The sequence below is a fragment of the Ambystoma mexicanum genome, chromosome 5p (assembly GCF_040938575.1).
Source record: "Ambystoma mexicanum isolate Mex_15411 chromosome 5p, UKY_AmexF1_1, whole genome shotgun sequence".
Taxonomy (NCBI): Eukaryota; Metazoa; Chordata; class Amphibia; order Caudata; family Ambystomatidae; genus Ambystoma; species Ambystoma mexicanum.
In genome coordinates, this window is record NC_090930.1 from 740,088,618 (window position 1) to 740,112,831 (window position 24,214).

The window sequence follows — 24,214 nt, forward strand, 5'->3', positions numbered from 1 at the left end:
TTCAACAGAGTTAATATTCAGAAGTTCAGTCGACTCAGGTAGCCGTTTTCACACTCTCTCTCTCTCTCTGCACGACATTACATTTAAATGCACTTTGGTGCCTGATACCAATACAGTGATGCAACTACATATCGTTAATGTACAATCCCTAAGGTCAATCAGAGTGGGCACCCAGATATCTCTCAGAAACATTTTCCACAGATGAATAATGTCCAACCTTAACTCTATGAAACGAAAAATGTACACACTATGTGCAGTAGATTCTCTTCTCACTGGAACATGCAGAAACAACATTGATGTGAAAAGATTGGAAAAAGCCCTATTTTATTAACATTAAAAAATGTTATACAATTATTTTGGTGAATCATATTCACTTTCACAATCATTCCTATGTTTCAAGCAATTTGATGGTTTTATTAAATGTGTAAAAAATGTAATTCTTTGAGCTGACAAACTGTATGGAGAGCAAACTTTTTAATACTTACAAGAGTTATGAGTTCTAGAAAGTAGTGCATTTACTGATCAAGTGCCCTTGTTTAAATGTACTTACTTTATTTGGATCACACCTTTCTCGAAAGAAGAAATAAACTCTAAATTATCAGGAAACAATTCAACTGATTTTAGGGGCCTCCTGGGCTTTGAATGCAAATCGCTGAGATCAAAAGCCAGTTTAATAGCCATTATACCTTGGAGCTTTGGAGATATGAGAGTGGGCAGTTTCTTTGTGGCAAAAGAGAGTCATCCCCAGAAACTATTAATATTCTTTGGTCAAAGAAGACTGCCATCAAAGTGGGCTGTAAAGCAAAGCTATTGCTGTTATATCTATCTGCAAATGAAAGGCAACTCTAGAAGAGAAGCAGCCCCAAGGTCCCACCGAGATTTGAACTCGGATCGCTGGATTCAGATTCCAGAGTGCTAACCATTACACCATGGAACCTACATAATCAGTAGCATGATGCACTTCATTCTGGCAAAACAGAGCACATCAGAGAAAATATGTAATATTCCTATATCATTAGACTCCAGAGGAAGAATTTGATCCAAATGAGGCATGAAGCCAATACTTTGCGATTGCACAGCATCCAACAGCAACAGTGCTGCTTCGATATAATATCAGTAAACGCTTACTATAGGTCAGTAAAAATCTTGACTGTGCCCTATATTCTCATTGCCCTTATGAAGCTCTGCTCAACAAGGGTTCCATGGTGTAATGGTTAGCACTTTGGACTTTGAATCCAGCGATCCGAGTTCAAGTCTCGGTGGAACCTCTCTCTTGCTCTAACACACTATGTCTCCTTTTTGTCTTAAATTATAGGCCAAAGATAGTAATATTCATAAGGTCAGTGGTGTAGGGTATTCATTTTCGCTCTCACTCTCTGGCATAACTTTTCATAAAAATCCACTTTTGTGCCTAGCACCTTAACCTTTATGCATTTTTTGTAAATGTATGAACAGTGAGGTCATTCTGAGTCGATGGGCAGATCTGCATCGGAAACATACATAAAAGATTTGAAATTTTCAAACTTAACTCAATGTTAAGAAACATGCTCAATCTGTGACCCAATGGATTATCTTTTTACTTGAAGATGCAGCAACAACATTAATAATACCATTTTGGGAAAAGCAGCTCTATTGTATCGCCATTCTCTTTCAAAATTGTTAAAGGGTTAATCCTATGAAAAGCGACCATATTCAGAATCAATGATATTAATCAAGCGTCTTAACAGTCTTTACATGTTTGTAAAATGAAGGTATCAGTTTGAGATGAAAAATAGAACGAAGAACACACTTTTCTTAATTCACAAAAGGCCTGAGGTGTATAAATACTGTTTGTACCGACCAAGGGCCCATTCGTGAATGTACTTACTTTAGTTGGATCATACCTTTCTTCAAAGAAGACATCCACAATAAACGATAAGGGAAAGGTTTGACTGATGGTAAGCTCTTACAGAGATTTGAATGCAAATTATTGGATTCAACCTCCAGGGTGCTACCATTACACCATGGGTCTTTCACACCACAGAAAGTGGTGGGTTTCATTGTGGCTAAAGAGCGTCATCCATGGAAAATCTTTCTTTTTTCAAATGCACCCAGGGAATAATGCTATGAAAGTGGGCGACACAGCAGTGTCATTGCTATTAAAACAAGACACTGAGAGGAAAACAAACACAGTTATTCCCAAGGTCCCACCGAGATTTGAACTCGGATCGCTGGATTCAGAGTCCAGAGGGCTAACCATTACACCATGGAACCTACATACTTAGTGACATGATGAACGTCATTGCAGCAAAAAAAGAGCCTTTTAGAGAATGTATGCAATATTCTTTTATTTTATGCCTCCAGAGGAAGAATCCTATCCAAATGAGCTGTAAAGCAAAGAGTTTGCTATTGAGCAAAAACCAACTAAACAGTTCCACATTTGCACAATATCCGTGGGCTAGGAATATGAGTTTGTTAAAATGATGCATGAGATCTCGATTCTCATTTCTGTTACAACTCTGTCAGGTTGCACCAGCAAGGGGCCCATGGTGTAATGGTTAGCAAAGAACATTACTGAAGGGCCCCTCGGCCATCCAGAAAGCCAAAATGGAGAGAACGGGCATGAACTGGTTGTGAATGACCTTCAAAATGCGTTCACAGGTAATTGAACTGGTGATCTCCTCAGTTTATTCACCTGGAACTTCTGTCAATAGCAACAGTCGGCAGCTGGGTTGCCAGACATTTCGTCGAAAAAAATTTGTCGACAGGACATTTGGTCGAAACCATTTGGTCGAAAACCAAATGGTCGAATTGTTTTTGTTTTTTATTTTCACTTTTTTTTTTGGGTGGGGGGGTTTAGGGGGGTCCCCCCAACCCCCTTTTTTTCTAAAAACACCTTTTTTTTCCTAAACTACAACCTAAAAAATATATATATAAATAAATAAAAAAATCGACCATTTGGCTTTCGACCAAATTACGTCGACGAAATGTCCGGACAGCGGCAGCTGGTCTGTGTCAGTAATGGCAATTTGATTTTGCCATTTTCACAACTCCCTAATAAATGAACAAAATGTTCCATTTGTAGGCACAGTTACATGCTATGCATACCATGCTTAATAACCACCATAGGAGGCTCAGAGCACCATCCGCATTCTTACGTACAAAACATGTAAGGAAATAATCAGATCTTTTGCTCTGCAGGAGTCAGGCTTCTTTGACAAAGCGGCAGAGTGCCATTATAAACTGAGGCATGATGAAACCATGCCCAAAAACCCAGGCAGGTTAAACCCTTCCACTCATGCCCCTAGGCCACGAATGGCCAGGTTCTATAGACAGGGCAGCTGAATGGATTATGGACACTTTTAACATAGGGTGGTTTTTCAACCTTATCTCCTCTGGGAGCAAAGCGCTGGACAGGGTTTCCTGTACGTTTTTGAGGTTCGCAGGGATCTATGTGTGGATGTTTCCTGGTGTGAAAAGCATGACACCTTTTGGGGTGACACCAGGCTCTTCTGGGAGTTAATTTGCATAATCTCTACTTTCTATTTTATGTGACATGGGCTGCAGTTACATTGTTCTGTTAATAGAGGGCAACACACAGGTCATAGTTCCAAACAGGGGTGCACGGTCTGCTTGCTAGCTTCCATTTACAGTTCTATTTGGGATTCACCGCCTTTTCATAAACTGAGTACTCTTCCGGAGTATTTCTAATTTATGTAGGTGTTTTGGGGGTGTTACGTGCCTTTGTATGACGGCTGCAAACCACTTGATATTAGACATTGATTGGAAACGACATAAAAAATCCTGACACATATTGTAAGCGGACATAAAATGACCTATATTAGCTAATATAAGTAAACAGACATCACTCCCCCCTCCCCACAAAAAGGGATGTATGCGTACACAAAAAATAAAAATGAAAAAAAGCAACTACTGCAGTTAATATCTAAAAATGTAAATTCAGTTACATGATCATGACTCGGAAGGGGAAGTTAAAAAGTAAAAAGCACAAGGTAGGAGAGAGGTTAGCTTTACATGCCATGAGGGAGGAAGAGGTCTTCCAAGCACTGTTGTGTATGTTTGTCAATCCCTCTGAAACGCAAAAGGAATGTGCACATAGAAATCAAAGCAGAGTCATTCAGAGAGACTATTTAATTATTTTTTTTTCAAATTCTCAAAAGGAAGCTGCTATCAAATTGAACTATTCATCACAGCCACTGCTAGGAAATCTATGTGCACAAAATGACAATACACCCAAAGGAAAACAAAATATAGCTATAACATGTCGGATTACTAAATTCAGAGTCCAGCCTACTAACCATTAGACCATGGAACCTAAAAACTTATGCAAATGCTGAACTTCATTATGCCAAAACAGAGGCAGTCAGAAACAATATTTAATATTGCTTAATCATATGCCTCAAGAGGAAGAATTTGATCTACATGATCTATAAAGCACAGAGATTGCTATAGCACAACGTCAATCGACAACATCACTGTGTTTGTATGATATCAGTCAATTGGGACTATGAATCTGTAAAAATTGTAAATGTGCTCCATATTGCCATTTCTGATTCAACGCTCTCAGGTGCATCTCGCAAGGGTTCCATGGTGTAATGGTTAGCACTTTGGACTTTGAATCCAACGATCTGAGTCCATGTCTCGATGGAACCATTATCTTGCTCTTACACTCCATTTTCTAATTTCTCAAATTACAATTCAACAGAGTTAATATTCAGAAGTTCAGTCGACTCGGGTAGCCGTTTTCACACTCTCTCTCTCTCTGCACGACATTACATTTAAATGCACTTTGGTGCCTGATACCAATACAGTGATGCAACTACATATCGTTAATGTACAATCCCTAAGGTCAATCAGAGTGGGCACCCAGATATCTCTCAGAAACATTTTCCACAGATGAATAATGTCCAGCCTTAACTCTATGAAAAGAAAAATGTACACACTATGTGCAGTAGATTCTCTGCTCACTGGAACATACAGAAACAACATTGATGTGAAAAGATTGGAAAAAGCCCTATTTTATTAACATTAAAAAATGTTAAACAATTATTTTGGTGAATCATATTCACTTTCACAATCATTCCTATGTTTCAAGCAATTTGATGGTCTTATTAAATGTGTAAAAAATGTAATTCTTTGAGCTGACAAACTGTATGGAGAACAAACTTTTTATAACTTACAAGAGTTATGAGTTCTAGAAAGTAGTGCATTTACTGATCAAGTGCCCTTGTTTAAATGTACTTACTTTATTTGGATCACACCTTTCTCGAAAGAAGAAATAAACTCTAAATTATCAGGAAACAATTCAACTGATTTTAGGGACCTCCTGGGCTTTGAATGCAAATCGCTGAGATCAAAAGCCAGTTTAATAGCCATTATACCTTGGAGCTTTGGAGATATGAGAGTGGGCAGTTTCTTTGTGGCAAAAGAGAGTCATCCCCAGAAACTATTAATATTCTTTGGTCAAAGAAGACTGCCATCAAAGTGGGCTGTAAAGCAAAGCTATTGCTGTTATATCTATCTGCAAATGAAAGGCAACTCTAAAAGAGAAGCAGCCCCAAGGTCCCACCGAGATTTGAACTCGGAATGTTGGATTCAGAGTACAGAGTGCTAACCATTACACCATGGAACCTACATAATCAGTAGCGTGATGCACTTCATTCTGGCAAAACAGAGCACATCAGAGAAAATATGTAATATTCCTATATCATTACACTCCAGAGGAAGAATTTGATCCAAATGAGGCATGAAGCCAATACTTTGCGATTGCACAGCATCCAACAGCAACAGTGCTGCTTCGATATAATATCAGTAAACGCTTACTATAGGTCAGTAAAAATCTTGACTGTGCCCTATATTCTCATTGCCCTTATGAAGCTCTGCTCAGCAAGGGTTCCATGGTGTAATGGTTAGCACTTTGGACTTTGAATCCAGCGATCCGAATTCAAGTCTCGGTGGAACCTCTCTCTTGCTCTAACACACTTTGTCTCCTTTTTGTCTTAAATTATAGGCCAAAGATAGTAATATTCATAAGGTTAGTGGTGTAGGGTATTCATTTTCGCTCTCACTCTCTGGCATAACTTTTCATAAAAATCCACTTTTGTGCCTAGCGCGTTAACCTTTATGCATTTTTTTTAAATGTATGAACAGTGAGGTCATTCTGAGTCGATGGACAGATCTGCATCGGAAACATACATAAAAGATTTGAAATTTTCAAACTTAACTCAATGTTAAGAAACATGCTCAATCTGTGACCCAATGGATTCTCTTTTTACTTGAAGATGCAGCAACAACATTCATAATACCATTTTGGGAAAAGCAGCTCTATTGTATCGCCATTCTCTTTCAAAATTGTTAAAGGGTTAATCCTATGAAAAGCGACCACATTCAGAATCAATGATATTAATCAAGCGTCTTAACAGTCTTTACATGTTTGTAAAATGAAGGTATCAGTTTGAGATGAAAAATAGAACGAAGAACACACTTTTCTTAATTCACAAAAGGCCTGAGGTGTATAAATACTGTTTGTACCGACCAAGGGCCCATTCATGAATGTACTTACTTTAGTTGGATCATACCTTTCTTCAAAGAAGACATCCACAATAAACGATAAGGGAAAGGTTCGACTGATGGTAAGCTCTCACAGAGATTTGAATGCAAATTATTGGATTCAACCTCCAGGGTGCTACCATTACACCATGGGTCTTTCACACCACAGAAAGTGGTGGGTTTCATTGTGGCTAAAGAGCGTCATCCATGGAAAATCTTTCTTTTTTCCAATGCACCCAGGGAATAATGCTATGAAAGTGGGCGACACAGCAGCGTCATTGATATTAAAACAAGACACTGAGAGGAAAACAAACACAGTAATTCCCAAGGTCCCACCGAGATTTGAACTCGGATCGCTGAATTCAGAGTCCAGAGTGCTAACCATTACACCATGGAACCTACATACTTAGTAACATGATGAACGTCATTGCAGCAAAAAAGAGCCTTTTAGAGAATGTATGCAATATTCTTTTATCTTATGCCTCCAGAGGAAGAATCCTATCCAAATGAGCTGTAAAGCAAAGAGTTTGCTATTGCGCAACAACCAACTAAACAGTTCCACATTTGCATAATATCCGTGGGCTAGTAATATGAGTTTGTTAAAATGATGCATGAGATCTCGATTCTCATTTCTGTTACAACTCTGTTAGGTTGCACCAGCAAGGGGCCCATGGTGTAATGGTTAGCAAAGAACATTACTGAAGGGCCCCTCGGCCAGCCAGAAAGCCAAAATGGAGAGAACGGGCATGAACTGGTTGTGAATGAGCTTCAAAATGCGTTCACAGGTAATTGAACTGGTGATCTCCTCAGTTTATTCACCTGGAACTCCTGTCAATAGCAACAGTTGGCAACTGGGTTGCCAGACATTTCGTCGAAAAAAATTTGTCGACAGGACATTTGGTCGAAACCATTTGGTCGAAAACCAAATGGTCGAATTGCTTTTGTTTTTTAATTTCACTTTTTTATTTTTTGGGGGGGTGGGTTTGGGGGGGTCCCCCCAACCCCCCTTTTTTTCTAAAAAACCCTTTTTTTCCCTAAACTACAAGCTAAAAAATATATATATATAAATAAATAAAAAATCGACCATTTGGCTTTCGACCAAATTACGTCGACCAAATGTCTTTCGACCAAATGTCTTTCGACGAAATGTCCGGACAGCGGAAGCTGGTCTGCGTCAGTAATGGCAATTTGATTTTGCCATTTTCACAACTCCCTAATAAATGAACAAAATGTTCCATTTGTAGGCACAGTTACATGCAATGGTATGTATACCATGCTTAATAACCACCATAGGAGGTTCAGAGCACCATCCGCATTCTTACGTACAAAACATGTAAGGAAATAATCAGATCTTTTGCTCTGCAGGAATCAGGCTTCTTTAAAGCCTGACAAAGCGGCAGAGTGCCATTGTAAACTGAGGCATGATGAAACCATGCCCAAGAACCCAGGCAGGTTAAACCCTTCCACTCATGCCCCTAGTCCCCGATCGGCCACGAACGGCCAGGTTCTATAGACAGGGCAGCAGGCATGGATTATGGACACTTTTAACATAGTGTGGTTTTTCAACCTTATCTCCTCTGGGAGCAAAGTGCTGGACAGTGTTTCCTATACGTTTTTGAGGTTCGCAGGGATCTATGTGTGGATGTTCCTTGGTGTGAAAAGCATGACACCTTTTGGGGTGACACCAGGCTCTTCTGGGAGTAATTTGCATAATCTCTACTTTCTATTTTATGTGACATGGGCTGCAGTTACATTGTTCTGTTAATAGAGGGCAACACACAGGTCATAGTTCCAAACAGGGGTGCACGGTCTGCTTGCTAGCTTACATTTACAGTTCTATTTGGGATTCACCGCCTTTTCATAAACTGAGTACTCTTCTGGAGTATTTCTAACTTATGTAGGTGTTTTGGGGGTGTTACGTGCCTTTGTATGACTGCTGCAAACCACTTGATATTAGACATTGATTGGAAACGACATAAAAAATCCTGACACATATGGTAAGCGGACATAAAATGACCTATATTAGCTAATATAAGTAAACAGACATCACTCCCCCCTCCCCACAAAAGGGGATGTATGCGTACACAAAAAATAAAAATGAAAAACAAGCAACTATTGCAGTTAAAATCTAAAAATGTAAATTCAGTTACATGATCATGACTCGGAAGGGGAAGTTAAAAAGTAAAAAAACACAAGGTAGGAGAGAGGTTAGCTTTACATGCCATGAGGGAGGAAGAGGTCTTCCAAGCACTGTTGTGTATGTTGATCAATCCCTCTGAAACGCAAAAGGAATGTGCACATAGAAATCAAAGCAGAGTCATCCAGAGAGACTATTTAATTCTTTTTTTTTCAAATTCTCAAAAGGAAGCTGCTATCAAATTGAACTATTCATCACAGCCACTGCTAGGAAATCTATGTGCATAAAATGACAATACACCCAAAGGAAAACAAAATATAGCTATAACATGTCGGATTACTAAATTCAGAGTCCAGCCTACTAACCATTAGACCATGGAACCTAAATACTTACGCAAATGCTGAACTTCATTATGCCAAAACAGAGGCAGTCAGAAACAATATTTAATATTGCTTAATCATATGCCTCAAGAGGAAGAATTTGATCTACATGATCTATAAAGCACAGAGATTGATATAGCACAACGTCAATCGACAACATCGCTGTGTATGTATGATATCAGTCAATTGGGACTATGAATCTGTAAAAAATGTAAATGTGCTCTTTATTGCCATTTCTGATTCAACGCTCTCAGGTGCATCTCGCAAGGGTTCCATGATGTAATGGTTAGCACTTTGGACTTTGAATCCAACGATCCGAGTTCAAGTCTCAGTGGAACCATTATCTTGCTCTTACACTCCATTTTCTAATTTCTCAAATTACAATTCAACAGAGTTAATATTCAGAAGTTCAGTCGACTCAGGTAGCCGTTTTCACACTCTCTCTCTCTCTGCACGACATTACATTTAAATGCACTTTGGTGCCTGGTACCAATACAGTGATGCAACTACATATCGTTAATGTACAATCCCTAAGGTCAATCAGAGTGGGCACCCAGATATCTCTCAGAAACATTGACCACAGATGAATAATGTCCAACCTTAACTCTATGAAAAGAAAAATGTACACACTATGTGCAGTAGATTCTCTGCTCACTGGAACATGCAGAAACAACATTGATGTGAAAAGATTGGAAAAAGCCCTATTTTATTAACATTAAAAAATGTTATACAATTATTTTGGTGAATCATATTCACTTTCACAATCATTCCTATGTTTCAAGCAATTTGATGGTCTTATTAAATGTGTAAAAAATGTAATTCTTTGAGCTGACAAACTGTATGGAGAGCAAACTTTTTATAACTTACAAGAGTTATGAGTTCTAGAAAGTAGTGCATTTACTGATCAAGTGCCCTTGTTTAAATGTACTTACTTTATTTGGATCACACCTTTCTCGAAAGAAGAAATAAACTCTAAATTATCAGGAAGCAATTCAACTGATTTTAGGGGCCTCCTGGGCTTTCAATGCAAATCGCTGAGATCAAAAGCCAGTTTAATAGCCATTATACCTTGGAGCTTTGGAGATATGAGAGTGGGCAGTTTCTTTGTGGCAAAAGAGAGTCATCCCCAGAAACTATTGATATTCTTTGGTCAAAGAAGACTGCCATCAAAGTGGGCTGTAAAGCAAAGCTATTGCTGTTATATCTATCTGCAAATGAAAGGCAACTCTAAAAGAGAAGCAGCCCCAAGGTCCCACCGGATCGCTGGATTCAGAGTCCAGAGTGCTAACCATTACACCATGGAACCTACATATTCAGGAGCATGATGCACTTCATTCTAGCAAAACAGAGCACATCAGAGAAAATATGTAATATTCCTATATCATTAGACTCCAGAGGAAGAATTTGATCCAAATGAGGCATGAAGCCAATACTTTGCGATTGCACAGCATCCAACAGCAACAGTGCTGCTTCGATATAATATCAGTAAACGGTTACTATAGGTCAGTAAAAATCTTGACTGTGCCCTATATTCTCATTGCCCTTATGAAGCTCTGCTCAACAAGGGTTCCATGGTGTAATGGTTAACACTTTGGACTTTGAATCCAGCGATCCGAGTTCAAGTTTCGGTGGAACCTCTCTCTTGCTCTAACACACTTTGTCTCCTTTTTGTCTTAAATTATAGGACAAAGATAGTAATATTCATAAGGTTAGTGGTGTAGGGTATTCATTTTCGCTCTCACTCTCTGGCATAACTTTTCATAAAAATCCACTTTTGTGCCTAGCACCTTAACCTTTATGCATTTTTTTAAAATGTATGAACAGTGAGGTCATTCTGAGTCGATGGGCAGATCTGCATCGGAAACATACATAAAAGATTTGAAATTTTCAAACTTAACTCAATGTTAAGAAACATGCTCAATCTGTGACCCAATGGATTCTCTTTTTACTTGAAGATGCAGCAACAACATTAATAATACCATTTTGGGAAAAGCAGCTCTATTGTATCGCCATTCTCTTTCAAAATTGTTAAAGGGTTAATCCTATGAAAAGCGACCACATTCAGAATCAATGATATTGATCAAGCGTCTTAACAGTCTTTACATGTTTGTAAAATGAAGGTATCAGTTTGAGATGAAAAATAGAACGAAGAACACACTTTTCTTAATTCACAAAAGGCCTGAGGTGTATAAATACTGTTTGTACCGACCAAGGGCCCATTCGTGAATGTACTTACTTTAGTTGGATCATACCTTTCTTCAAAGAAGACATCCACAATAAACGTTAAGGGAAAGGTTCGACTGATGGTAAACTCTTACAGAGATTTGAATGCAAATTATTGGATTCAACCTCCAGGGTGCTACCATTACACCATGGGTCTTTCACACCACAGAAAGTGGTGGGTTTCATTGTGGCTAAAGAGCGTCATCCATGGAAAATCTTTCTTTTTTCAAATGCACCCAGGGAATAATGCTATGAAAGTGGGCGACACAGCAGCGTCATTGCTATTAAAACAAGACACTGAGAGGAAAACAAACACAGTAATTCCCAAGGTCCCACCGAGATTTGAACTCGGATCGATGGATTCAGAGTCCAGAGTGCTAACCATTACACCATGGAACCTACATACTTAGTGACATGATGAACGTCATTGCAGCAAAAAAAGAGCCTTTTAGAGAATGTATGCAATATTCTTTTATCTTATGCCTCCAGAGGAAGAATCCTATCCAAATGAGCTGTAAAGCAAAGAGTTTGCTATTGCGCAACAACCAACTAAACAGTTCCACATTTGCATAATATCCGTGGGCTAGGAATATGAGTTTGTTAAAATGATGCATGAGATCTCGATTCTCATTTCTGTTACAACTCTGTCAGGTTGCACCAGCAAGGGGCCCATGGTGTAATGGCTAGCAAAGAACATGACTGAAGGGCCCCTCGGCCAGCCAGAAAGCCAAAATGGAGAGAACGGGCATGAACTGGTTGTGAATGAGCTTCAAAATGCATTCACAGGTAATTGAACTGGTGATCTCCTCAGTTTATTCACCTGGAACTCCTGTCAATAGCAACAGTCGGCAGCTGGGTTGCCAGACATTTCATCGAAAAAAATTTGTCGACAGGACATTTGGTCGAAACCATTTGGTCGAAAACCAAATGGTCAAATTGTTTTGTTTTTTATTTTCACTTTTTTTTTGGGGGGGGGGGTTTGGGGGGGTCCCCCCAACCCCCTTTTTTTCTAAAAACCCCATTTTTTTCCCTAAACTACAACCTAAAAAATATATATAAAAATAAATAAAAAAATCGACCATTTGGCTTTCGACCAAATTACGTCGACGAAATGTCTTTCGACGAAATGTCCGGACAGCGGCAGCTGGTCTGTGTCAGTAATGGCAATTTGATTTTGCCATTTTCACAACTCCCTAATAAATGAACAAACTATACCATTTGTAGGCACAGTTACATGCTATGGTATGTATACTATGCTTAATAACCACCATAGGAGGCTCAGAGCACCATCCGCATTCTTACGTACAAAACATGTAAGGAAATAATCAGATCTTTTGCTCTGCTGGAGTCAGGCTTCTTTAAAACCTGACAAAGCAGCAGAGTGGCATTGTAAACTAAGGCATGATGAAACCATGCCCAAGCAGGTTAAACCCTTCCACTCATGCCCCTAGGCCCCGAACGGCCACAACCAGCCAGGTTCTATAGACAGGGCAGCTGGCATGTATTATGGACACTTTTAACATAGGGTGGTTTTTCAACCTTATCTCCTCTGGGAGCAAAGCGCTGGACAGGGTTTCCTGTACGTTTTTGAGGTTTGCAGGGATCTATGTGTGGATGTTTCTTGGTGTGAAAAGCATGACACCTTTTGGGGTGACACCAGGCTCTTCTGGGAGTTAATTTGCATAATCTCTACTTTCTATTTTATGTGACATGGGCTGCAGTTACATTGTTCTGTTAATAGAGGGCAACACACAGGTCATAGTTCCAAACAGGGGTGCACGGTCTGCTTGCTAGCTTACATTTACAGTTCTATTTGGGATTCACCGCCTTTTCATAAACTGAGTACTCTTTCGGAGTATTTCTAACTTATGTAGGTGTTTTGGGGGTGTTACGTGCCTTTGTATGACTGCTGCAAAACACTTGATATTAGACATTGATTGGAAACGACATAAAAAATCCTGACACATATTGTAAGCGGACATAAAATGACCTATATTAGCTAATATAAGTAAACAGACATCACTCCCCCCTCCCCACAAAAGGGGATGTATGCGTACACAAAAAATAAAAATGAAAAACAAGCAACTATTGCAGTTAAAATCTAAAAATGTAAATTCAGTTACATGATCATGACTCGGAAGGGGAAGTTAAAAAGTAAAAAAACACAAGGTAGGAGAGAGGTTAGCTTTACATGCCATGAGGGAGGAAGAGGTCTTCCAAGCACTGTTGTGTATGTTGGTCAATCCCTCTGAAACGCAAAAGGAATGTGCACATAGAAATCAAAGCAGAGTCATCCAGAGAGACTATTTAATTCTTTTTTTTTCAAATTCTCAAAAGGAAGCTGCTATCAAATTGAACTATTCATCACAGCCACTGCTAGGAAATCTATGTGCATAAAATGACAATACACCCAAAGGAAAACAAAATATAGCTATAACATGTCGGATTACTAAATTCAGAGTCCAGCCTACTAACCATTAGACCATGGAACCTAAATACTTACGCAAATGCTGAACTTCATTATGCCAAAACAGAGGCAGTCAGAAACAATATTTAATATTGCTTAATCATATGCCTCAAGAGGAAGAATTTGATCTACATGATCTATAAAGCACAGAGATTGATATAGCACAACGTCAATCGACAACATCGCTGTGTATGTATGATATCAGTCAATTGGGACTATGAATCTGTAAAAAATGTAAATGTGCTCTATATTGCCATTTCTGATTCAACGCTCTCAGGTGCATCTCGCAAGGGTTCCATGATGTAATGGTTAGCACTTTGGACTTTGAATCCAACGATCCGAGTTCAAGTCTCAGTGGAACCATTATCTTGCTCTTACACTCCATTTTCTAATTTCTCAAATTACAATTCAACAGAGTTAATATTCAGAAGTTCAGTCGACTCAGGTAGCCGTTTTCACACTCTCTCTCTCTCTGCACGACATTACATTTAAATGCACTTTGGTGCCTGGTACCAATACAGTGATGCAACTACATATCGTTAATGTACAATCCCTAAGGTCAATCAGAGTGGGCACCCAGATATCTCTCAGAAACATTGACCACAGATGAATAATGTCCAACCTTAACTCTATGAAAAGAAAAATGTACACACTATGTGCAGTAGATTCTCTGCTCACTGGAACATGCAGAAACAACATTGATGTGAAAAGATTGGAAAAAGCCCTATTTTATTAACATTAAAAAATGTTATACAATTATTTTGGTGAATCATATTCACTTTCACAATCATTCCTATGTTTCAAGCAATTTGATGGTCTTATTAAATGTGTAAAAAATGTAATTCTTTGAGCTGACAAACTGTATGGAGAGCAAACTTTTTATAACTTACAAGAGTTATGAGTTCTAGAAAGTAGTGCATTTACTGATCAAGTGCCCTTGTTTAAATGTACTTACTTTATTTGGATCACACCTTTCTCGAAAGAAGAAATAAACTCTAAATTATCAGGAAGCAATTCAACTGATTTTAGGGGCCTCCTGGGCTTTCAATGCAAATCGCTGAGATCAAAAGCCAGTTTAATAGCCATTATACCTTGGAGCTTTGGAGATATGAGAGTGGGCAGTTTCTTTGTGGCAAAAGAGAGTCATCCCCAGAAACTATTGATATTCTTTGGTCAAAGAAGACTGCCATCAAAGTGGGCTGTAAAGCAAAGCTATTGCTGTTATATCTATCTGCAAATGAAAGGCAACTCTAAAAGAGAAGCAGCCCCAACGTCCCACCGGATCGCTGGATTCAGAGTCCAGAGTGCTAACCATTACACCATGGAACCTACATATTCAGGAGCATGATGCACTTCATTCTAGCAAAACAGAGCACATCAGAGAAAATATGTAATATTCCTATATCATTAGACTCCAGAGGAAGAATTTGATCCAAATGAGGCATGAAGCCAATACTTTGCGATTGCACAGCATCCAACAGCAACAGTGCTGCTTCGATATAATATCAGTAAACGGTTACTATAGGTCAGTAAAAATCTTGACTGTGCCCTATATTCTCATTGCCCTTATGAAGCTCTGCTTAACAAGGGTTCCATGGTGTAATGGTTAACACTTTGGACTTTGAATCCAGCGATCCGAGTTCAAGTTTCGGTGGAACCTCTCTCTTGCTCTAACACACTTTGTCTCCTTTTTGTCTTAAATTATAGGACAAAGATAGTAATATTCATAAGGTTAGTGGTGTAGGGTATTCATTTTCGCTCTCACTCTATGGCATAACTTTTCATAAAAATCCACTTTTGTGCCTAGCACCTTAACCTTTATGCATTTTTTTAAAATGTATGAACAGTGAGGTCATTCTGAGTCGATGGGCAGATCTGCATCGGAAACATACATAAAAGATTTGAAATTTTCAAACTTAACTCAATGTTAAGAAACATGCTCAATCTGTGACCCAATGGATTCTCTTTTTACTTGAAGATGCAGCAACAACATTAATAATACCATTTTGGGAAAAGCAGCTCTATTGTATCGCCATTCTCTTTCAAAATTGTTAAAGGGTTAATCCTATGAAAAGCGACCACATTCAGAATCAATGATATTGATCAAGCGTCTTAACAGTCTTTACATGTTTGTAAAATGAAGGTATCAGTTTGAGATGAAAAATAGAACGAAGAACACACTTTTCTTAATTCACAAAAGGCCTGAGGTGTATAAATACTGTTTGTACCGACCAAGGGCCCATTCGTGAATGTAATTACTTTAGTTGGATCATACCTTTCTTCAAAGAAGACATCCACAATAAACGATAAGGGAAAGGTTCGACTGATGGTAAGCTCTTACAGAGATTTGAATGCAAATTATTGGATTCAACCTGCAGGGTGCTACCATTACACCATGGGTCTTTCACACCACAGAAAGTGGTGGGTTTCATTGTGGCTAAAGAGCGTCATCCATGGAAAATCTTTCTTTTTTCAAATGCACCCAGGGAATAATGCTATGAAAGTGGGCGACAATACAGAGTCATTGCTATTAAAACAAGACACTGAGAGGAAAACAAACACAGTAATTCCCAAGGTCCCACCGAGATTTGAACTCGGATCGCTGGATTCAGAGTCCAGAGTGCTAACCATTACACCATGGAACTTACATACTTAGTGACATGATGAACGTCATTGCAGCAAAAAAAGAGCCTTTTAGAGAATGTATGCAATATTCTTTTATCTTATGCCTCCAGAGGAAGAATCCTATCCAAATGAGCTGTAAAGCAAAGAGTTTGCTATTGCGCAACAACCAACTAAACAGTTCCACATTTGCATAATATCCGTGGGCTAGGAATATGAGTTTGTTAAAATGATGCATGAGATCTCGATTCTCATTTCTGTTACAACTCTGTCAGGTTGCACCAGCAAGGGGCCCATGGTGTAATGGTTAGCAAAGAACATTACTGAAGGGCCCCTCGGCCAGCCAGAAAGCCAAAATGGAGAGAACGGGCATGAACTGGTTGTGAATGAGCTTCAAAATGCGTTCACAGGTAATTGAACTGGTGATCTCCTCAGTTTATTCACCTGGAACTCCTGTCAATAGCAAGAGTCTGCAGCTGGGTTGCCAGACATTTCGTCGAAAAAAATTTGTCGACAGGACATTTGGTCGAAACCATTTGGTCGAAAACCAAATGGTCGAATTGTTTTTGTTTTTTATTTTCACTTTTTTTTTTTTTGGGGGGGGGTTTGGGGGGGTCCCCCCAACCCCCTTTTTTTCTAAAAACCCCTTTTTTTCCCTAAACTACAACCTAAAAAATATATATAAAAATAAATAAAAAAATCGACCATTTGGCTTTCGACCAAATTACGTCGACCAAATGTCTTTCGACGAAATGTCTTTCGACGAAATGTCCGGACAGCGGCAGCTGGTCTGTGTCAGTAATGGCAATTTGATTTTGCCATTTTCACAACTCCCTAATAAATGAACTAAATGTTCCATTTGTAGGCACAGTTACATGCTATGGTATGTATATCATGCTTAATAACCACCATAGGAGGCTCAGAGCACCATCCGCATTCTTACGTACAAAACATGTAAGGAAATAATCAGATCTTTTGCTCTGCTGGAGTCAGGCTTCTTTAAAGCCTGACAAAGCAGCAGAGTGCCATTGTAAACTGAGGCATGATGAAACCCTTCCACTCATGCCCCTAGGCCCCGAACGTCCACGACCGGCCAGGTTCTATAGACAGGGCAGCTGGCATGGATTATGGACACTTTTAACATAGGGTGGTTTTTCAACCTTATCTCCTCTGGGAGCAAAGCGCTGGACAGGGTTTCCTGTACGTTTTTGAGGTTTGCAGGGATCTATGTGTGGATGTTTCTTGGTGTGAAAAGCATGACACCTTTTGGGGTGACACCAGGCTCTTCTGGGAGTTAATTTGCATAATCTCTACTTTCTATTTTATGTGACATGGGCTGCAGTTACATTGTTCTGTTAATAGAGGGCAACACACAGGTCATAGTTCCAAACAGGGGTGCACGGTCTGCTTGCTAGCTTACATTTACAGTTCTATTTGGGATTCACCGCCTTTTCATAAACTGAGTACTCTTCCGGAGTATTTCTAGTTTATGTAGGTGTTTTGGGGGTGTTACGTGCCTTTGTATGACTGCTGCAAACCACTTGATATTAGACATTGATTGGAAACGACATAAAAAATCCTGACACACATTGTAAGCGGACATAAAATGACCTATATTAGCTAATATAAGTAAACAGACATCACTCCCCCCTCCCCACAAAAAGGGATGTATGCGTACACAAAAAATAAAAATGAAAAACAAGCAACTACTTCAGTTAAAATCTAAAAATGTAAATTCAGTTACATGATCATGACTCGGAAGGGGAAGTGAAAAAGTAAAAAAACACAAGGTAGGAGAGAGGTTAGCTTTACATGCCATGAGGGAGGAAGAGGTCTTCCAAGCACTGTTGTGTATGTTGGTCAATCCCTCTGAAACGCAAAAGGAATGTGCACATAGAAATCAAAGCAGAGTCATCCAGAGAGACTATTTAATTTTTTTTTTTTTCAAATTCTCAAAAGGAAGCTGCTATCAAATTGAACTATTCATCACAGCCACTGCTAGGAAATCTATGTGCATAAAATGACAATACACCCAAAGGAAAACAAAATATAGCTATAACATGTCGGATTACTAAATTCAGAGTCCAGCCTACTAACCATTAGACCATGGAACCTAAATCCTTACGCAAATGCTGAACTTCATTATGCCAAAACAGAGGCAGTCAGAAACAATATTTAATATTGCTTAATCATATGCCTCAAGAGGAAGAATTTGATCTACATGATCTATAAAGCACAGAGATTGATATAGCACAAAGTCAATCGACAACATCGCTGTGTTCGTATGATATTAGTCAATTGGGACTATGAATCTGTAAAAAATGTAAATGTGCTCTATATTGCCATTTCTGATTCAACGCTCTCAGGTGCATCGTGCAAGGGTTCCATGGTGTAATGGTTAGCACTTTGGACTTTGAATCCAACGATCCGAACCATTATCTTGCTCTTACACTCCATTTTCTAATTTCTCAAATTACAATTCAACAGAGTTAATATTCAGAAGTTCAGTCGACTCAGGTAGCCGTTTTCACACTCTCTCTCTCTCTGCACGACATTACATTTAAATGCACTTTGGTGCCTGATACCAATACAGTGATGCAACTACATATCGTTAATGTACAATCCCTAAGGTCAATCAGAGTGGGCACCCAGATATCTCTCAGAAACATTTTCCACAGATGAATAATGTCCAACCTTAACTCTATGAAAAGAAAAATGTACACACTATGTGCAGTAGATTCTCTGCTCACTGGAACATGCAGAAACAACATTGATGTGAAAAGATTGGAAAAAGCCCTATTTTATTAACATTAAAAAATGTTATACAATTATTTTGGTGAATCATATTCACTTTCACAATCATTCCTATGTTTCAAGCAATTTGATGGTCTTATTAAATGTGTAAAAAATGTAATTCTTTGAGCTGACAAACTGTATGGAGAGCAAACTTTTTATAACTTACAAGAGTTATGAGTTCTAGAAAGTAGTGCATTTACTGATCAAGTGCCCTTGTTTAAATGTACATATTTTATTTGGATCACACCTTTCTCGAAAGAAGAAATAAACTCTAAATTATCAGGAAACAATTCAACTGATTTTAGGGGCCTCCTGGGCTTTCAATGCAAATCGCTGAGATCAAAAGCCAGTTTAATAGCCATTATACCGTGGAGCTTTGGAGATATGAGAGTGGGCAGGTTCTTTGTGGCAAAAGAGAGTCATCCCCAGAAACTATTAATATTCTTTGGTCAAAGAAGACTGCCATCAAAATGGGCTGTAAAGCAAAGCTATTGCTGTTATATCTATCTGCAAATTAAAGGCAACTCTAAAAGAGAAGCAGCCCCAAGGTCCCACCGAGATTTGAACTCGGATCGCTGGATTCAGAGTGCTAACCATTACACCATGGAACCCACATATTCAGTAGCATGATGCACTTCATTCTGGCAAAACAGAGCACATCAGAGAAAATATGTAATATTCCTATATCATTAGACTCCAGAGGAAGAATTTGATCCAAATGAGGCATGAAGCCAATACTTTGCGATTGCACAGCATCCAACAGCAACAGTGCTGCTTCGATATAATATCAGTAAACGGTTACTATAGGTAGGTAAAAATCTTGACTGTGCCCTATATTCTCATTGCCCTTATGAAGCTCTGCTCAACAAGGGTTCCATGGTGTAATGGTTAGCACTTTGGACTTTGAATCCAGCGAACGGAACCTCTCTCTTGCTCTAACACACTTTGTCTCCTTTTTGTCTTAAATTATAGGCCAAAGATAGTAATATTCATAAGGTTAGTGGTGTAGGGTATTCATTTTCGCTCTCACTCTCTGGCATAACTTTTCATAAAAATCCACTTTTGTGCCTAGCACCTTAACCTTTATGCATTTTTTTTAAATGTATGAACAGTGAGGTCATTCTGAGTCGATGGGCAGATCTGCATCGGAAACATACATAAAAGATTTGAAATTTTCAAACTTAACTCAATGTTAAGAAACATGCTCAATCTGTGACCCAATGGATTCTCTTTTTACTTGAAGATGCAGCAACAACATTAATAATATCATTTTGGGAAAAGCAGCTCTATTGTATCGCCATTCTCTTTCAAAATTGTTAAAGGGTTAATCCTATGAAAAGCGACCATATTCAGAATCAATGATATTAATCAAGCGTCTTAACAGTCTTTCCATGTTTGTAAAATGAAGGTATCAGTTTGAGATGAAAAATAGAACGAAGAACACACTTTTCTTAATTCACAAAAGGCCTGAGGTGTATAAATACTGTTTGTACCGACCAAGGGCCCATTCGTGAATGTACTTACTTTAGTTGGATCATACCTTTCTTCAAAGAAGACATCCACAATAAACGATAAGGGAAAGGTTCGACTGATGGTAAGCTCTTACAGATATTTGAATGCAAATTATTGGGTTCAACCTCCAGGGTGCTACCATTACACCATGGGTCTTTCACACCACAGAAAGTGGTGGGTTTCATTGTGGCTAAAGAGCGTCATCCATGGAAAATCTTTCTTTTTTCAAATGCACCCAGGGAATAATGCTATGAAAGTGGGCGACACAGCAGTGTCATTGCTATTAAAAGAAGACACTGAGAGTAAAACAAACACAGTAATTCCCAAGGTCCCACCGAGATTTGAACTCAGATCGCTGGATTCAGAGTCCAGAGTGCTAACCATTACACCATGGAACCTACATACTTAGTGACATGATGAACGTCATTGCAGCAAAAAAAGAGCCTTTTAGAGAATGTATGCAATATTCTTTTATCTTATGCCTCCAGAGGAAAAATCCTATCCAAATGAGCTGTAAAGCAAAGAGTTTGCTATTGCGCAACAACCAACTAAACAGTTCCACATTTGCATAATATCCGTGGGCTAGGAATATGAGTTTGTTAAAATGATGCATGAGATCTCGATTCTCATTTCTGTTACAACTCTGTCAGGTTGCACCAGCAAGGGGCCCATGGTGTAATGGTTAGCAAAGAACATTACTGAAAGACCCCTCGGCCAGCCAGAAAGCCAAAATGGAGAGAACGGGCATGAACTGGTTGTGAATGAGCTTCAAAATGCGTTCACAGGTAATTGAACTGGTGATCTCCTCAGTTTATTCACCTGGAACTCCTGTCAATAGCAACAGTCGGCAGCTGGGTTGCCAGACATTTCGTCGAAAAAAATTTGTCGACAGGACATTTGGTCAAAACCATTTGGTCGAAAACCAAATGGTCGAATTGTTTTTGTTTTTTATTTTCACTTTTTTTTTTTTTTTGGGGGGGAGGTTTGGGGGGGGGTCCCCCCAACCCCCTTTTTTTCTAAAAAACCCTTTTTTTCCCTACACTACAACCTAAAACATATATATAAAAATAAATAAAAAAATTGACCATTTGGCTTTCGACCAAATTACGTCGACCAAATGTCTTTCGACGGAATGTCTGGACAGCGGCAGCTGGTCTGTGTCAGTAATGGCAATTTGATTTTGCCATTTTCACAACTCCCTAATAAATGAACAAAATGTTCCATTTGTAGGCACAGTTACATGCTATGGTATGTATACCATGCTTAATAACCACCATAGGAGGCTCAGAGCACCATCCGCATTCTTACGTACAAAACATGTAAGGAAATAATCAGATCTTTTGCTCTGCTGGAGTCAAGCTTCTTTAAAGCCTGAGAAAGCGGCAGAGTGCCATTGTAAACTGAGGCATGATGAAACCATGCCCAAGAACCCAGGCAGGTTAAACCCTTCCACTCATGCCCCTAGGCCCCGAACGGCCACAACCGGCCAGGTTCTATAGACAGGGCAGCTGGCATGGATTATGGACACTTTTAACATAGGGTGGTTTTTCAACCTTATCTCCTCTGGGAGCAAAGCGCTGGACAGGGTTTCCTGTACGTTTTTGAGGTTTGCAGGGATCTATGTGTGGATGTTTCTTGGTGTGAAAAGCATGACACCTTTTGGGGTGACACCAGGCTCTACTGGGAGTTAATTTGCATAATCTCTACTTTCTATTTTATGTGACATGGGCTGCAGTTACATTGTTCTGTTAATAGAGGGCAACACACAGGTCATAGTTCCAAACAGGGGTGCACGGTCTGCTTGCTAGATTACATTTACAGTTCTATTTGGGATTCACCGCCTTTTCATAAACTGAGTACTCTTCCGGAGTATTTCTAACTTATGTAGGTGTTTTGGGGGTGTTACGTGCCTTTGTATGACTGCTGCAAACCACTTGATATTAGACATTGATTGGAAACGACATAAAAAATCCTGACACATATTGTAAGCGGACATAAAATGACCTATATTAGCTAATTTAAGTAAACAGACATCACTCCCCCCTCCCCACAAAAAGGGATGTATGCGTACACAAAAAATAAAAATGAAAAACAAGCAACTACTGCAGTTAAAATCTAAAAATGTAAATTCAGTTACATGATCATGACTCGGAAGGGGAAGTTAAAAAGTAAAAAAACACAAGGTAGGAGAGAGGTTAGCTTTACATGCCATGAGGGAGGAAGAGGTCTTCCAAGCACTGTTGTATATGTTGGTCAATCCCTCTGAAACGCAAAAGGAATGAGCACATAGAAATCAAAGCAGAGTCATCCAGAGAGACTATTTAATTCTTTTTTTTTCAAATTCTCAAAAGAAAGCTGCTATCAAATTGAACTATTCATCACAGCCACTGCTAGGAAATCTATGTGCATAAAATGACAATACACCCAAAGGAAAACAAAATATAGCTATAACATGTCGGATTACTAAATTCAGAGTCCAGCCTACTAACCATTAGACCATGGAACCTAAATACTTACGCAAATGCTGAATTTCATTATGCCAAAACAGAGGCAGTCAGAAACAATATTTAATATTGCTTAATCATATGCCTCAAGAGGAAGAATTTGATCTACATGATCTATAAAGCACAGAGATTGCTATAGCACAACGTCAATCGACAACATCGCTGTGTTTGTATGATATCAGTCAATTGGGACTATGAATCTGTAAAAATTGTAAATGTGCTCTATATTGCCATTTCTGATTCAATGCTCTCAGCTGCATCTCGCAAAGGTTCCATGGTGTAACGGTTAGCACTTTGGACTTTGAATCCAACTATCCGAGTTCAAGTCTCGGTGGAACCATTATCTTGCTCTTACACTCCATTTTCTAATTTCTCAAATTACAATTCAACAGAGTTAATATTCAGAAGTTCAGTCGACTCAGGTAGCCGTTTTCACACTCTCTCTCTCTCTGCACGAAATTACATTTAAATGCACTTTGGTGCCTGATACCAATACAGTGATGCAACTACATATCGTTAATGTACAATCCCTAAGGTCAATCAGAGTGGGCACCCAGATATCTCTCAGAAACATTTTCCACAGATGAATAATGTCCAACCTTAACTCTATGAAAAGAAAAATCTACAGACTATGTGCAGTAGATTCTCTGCTCACTGGATCATGCAGAAACAACATTGATGTGAAAAGATTGGAAAAAGCCCTATTTTATTAACATTAAAAAATGTTATACAATTATTTTGGTGAATCATATTCACTTTCACAATCATTCCTATGTTTCAAGCAATTTGATGGTCTTATTAAATGTGTAAAAAATGTAATTCTTTGAGCTGACAAACTGTATGGAGAGCAAACTTTGTATAACTTACAAGAGTTATGAGTTCTAGAAAGTAGTGCATTTACTGATCAAGTGCCCTTGTTTAAATGTACTTACTTTATTTGGATCACACCTTTCTCGAAAGAAGAAATAAACTCTAAATTATCAGGAAACAATTCAACTGATTTTAGGGGCCTCCTGGGCTTTCA

The 24,214-nt window shown here is 38.9% G+C and overlaps 13 non-coding genes across 13 annotated transcripts; 7 read left to right on the top strand and 6 right to left on the bottom strand.

The window, feature by feature from the left end:
* Window positions 1-865: 865 nt before the first annotated feature.
* Window positions 866-937, bottom strand: TRNAQ-CUG (transfer RNA glutamine (anticodon CUG)). Its single transcript has one exon. It is a non-coding gene; the product is annotated as a tRNA-Gln (tRNA).
* A 259-nt stretch (window positions 938-1,196) lies between these two features.
* TRNAQ-UUG (transfer RNA glutamine (anticodon UUG)) lies at window positions 1,197-1,268 on the top strand. The gene has a single exon. It is a non-coding gene; the product is annotated as a tRNA-Gln (tRNA).
* Window positions 1,269-2,181: 913 nt separating this feature from the next.
* TRNAQ-CUG (transfer RNA glutamine (anticodon CUG)) lies at window positions 2,182-2,253 on the bottom strand. Its single transcript has one exon. It is a non-coding gene; the product is annotated as a tRNA-Gln (tRNA).
* A 3,638-nt stretch (window positions 2,254-5,891) lies between these two features.
* On the top strand, window positions 5,892-5,963 carry TRNAQ-UUG (transfer RNA glutamine (anticodon UUG)). Its single transcript has one exon. It is a non-coding gene; the product is annotated as a tRNA-Gln (tRNA).
* Window positions 5,964-6,876: 913 nt separating this feature from the next.
* TRNAQ-CUG (transfer RNA glutamine (anticodon CUG)) lies at window positions 6,877-6,948 on the bottom strand. The gene has a single exon. It is a non-coding gene; the product is annotated as a tRNA-Gln (tRNA).
* A 2,386-nt stretch (window positions 6,949-9,334) lies between these two features.
* Window positions 9,335-9,406, top strand: TRNAQ-UUG (transfer RNA glutamine (anticodon UUG)). The gene has a single exon. It is a non-coding gene; the product is annotated as a tRNA-Gln (tRNA).
* Window positions 9,407-10,631: 1,225 nt separating this feature from the next.
* On the top strand, window positions 10,632-10,703 carry TRNAQ-UUG (transfer RNA glutamine (anticodon UUG)). Its single transcript has one exon. It is a non-coding gene; the product is annotated as a tRNA-Gln (tRNA).
* Window positions 10,704-11,616: 913 nt separating this feature from the next.
* Window positions 11,617-11,688, bottom strand: TRNAQ-CUG (transfer RNA glutamine (anticodon CUG)). Its single transcript has one exon. It is a non-coding gene; the product is annotated as a tRNA-Gln (tRNA).
* Window positions 11,689-14,047: 2,359 nt separating this feature from the next.
* TRNAQ-UUG (transfer RNA glutamine (anticodon UUG)) lies at window positions 14,048-14,119 on the top strand. Its single transcript has one exon. It is a non-coding gene; the product is annotated as a tRNA-Gln (tRNA).
* A 1,225-nt stretch (window positions 14,120-15,344) lies between these two features.
* Window positions 15,345-15,416, top strand: TRNAQ-UUG (transfer RNA glutamine (anticodon UUG)). Its single transcript has one exon. It is a non-coding gene; the product is annotated as a tRNA-Gln (tRNA).
* Window positions 15,417-16,329: 913 nt separating this feature from the next.
* TRNAQ-CUG (transfer RNA glutamine (anticodon CUG)) lies at window positions 16,330-16,401 on the bottom strand. Its single transcript has one exon. It is a non-coding gene; the product is annotated as a tRNA-Gln (tRNA).
* A 4,611-nt stretch (window positions 16,402-21,012) lies between these two features.
* Window positions 21,013-21,084, bottom strand: TRNAQ-CUG (transfer RNA glutamine (anticodon CUG)). Its single transcript has one exon. It is a non-coding gene; the product is annotated as a tRNA-Gln (tRNA).
* Window positions 21,085-23,458: 2,374 nt separating this feature from the next.
* TRNAQ-UUG (transfer RNA glutamine (anticodon UUG)) lies at window positions 23,459-23,530 on the top strand. Its single transcript has one exon. It is a non-coding gene; the product is annotated as a tRNA-Gln (tRNA).
* The last annotated feature ends 684 nt before the right edge of the window (window positions 23,531-24,214 follow it).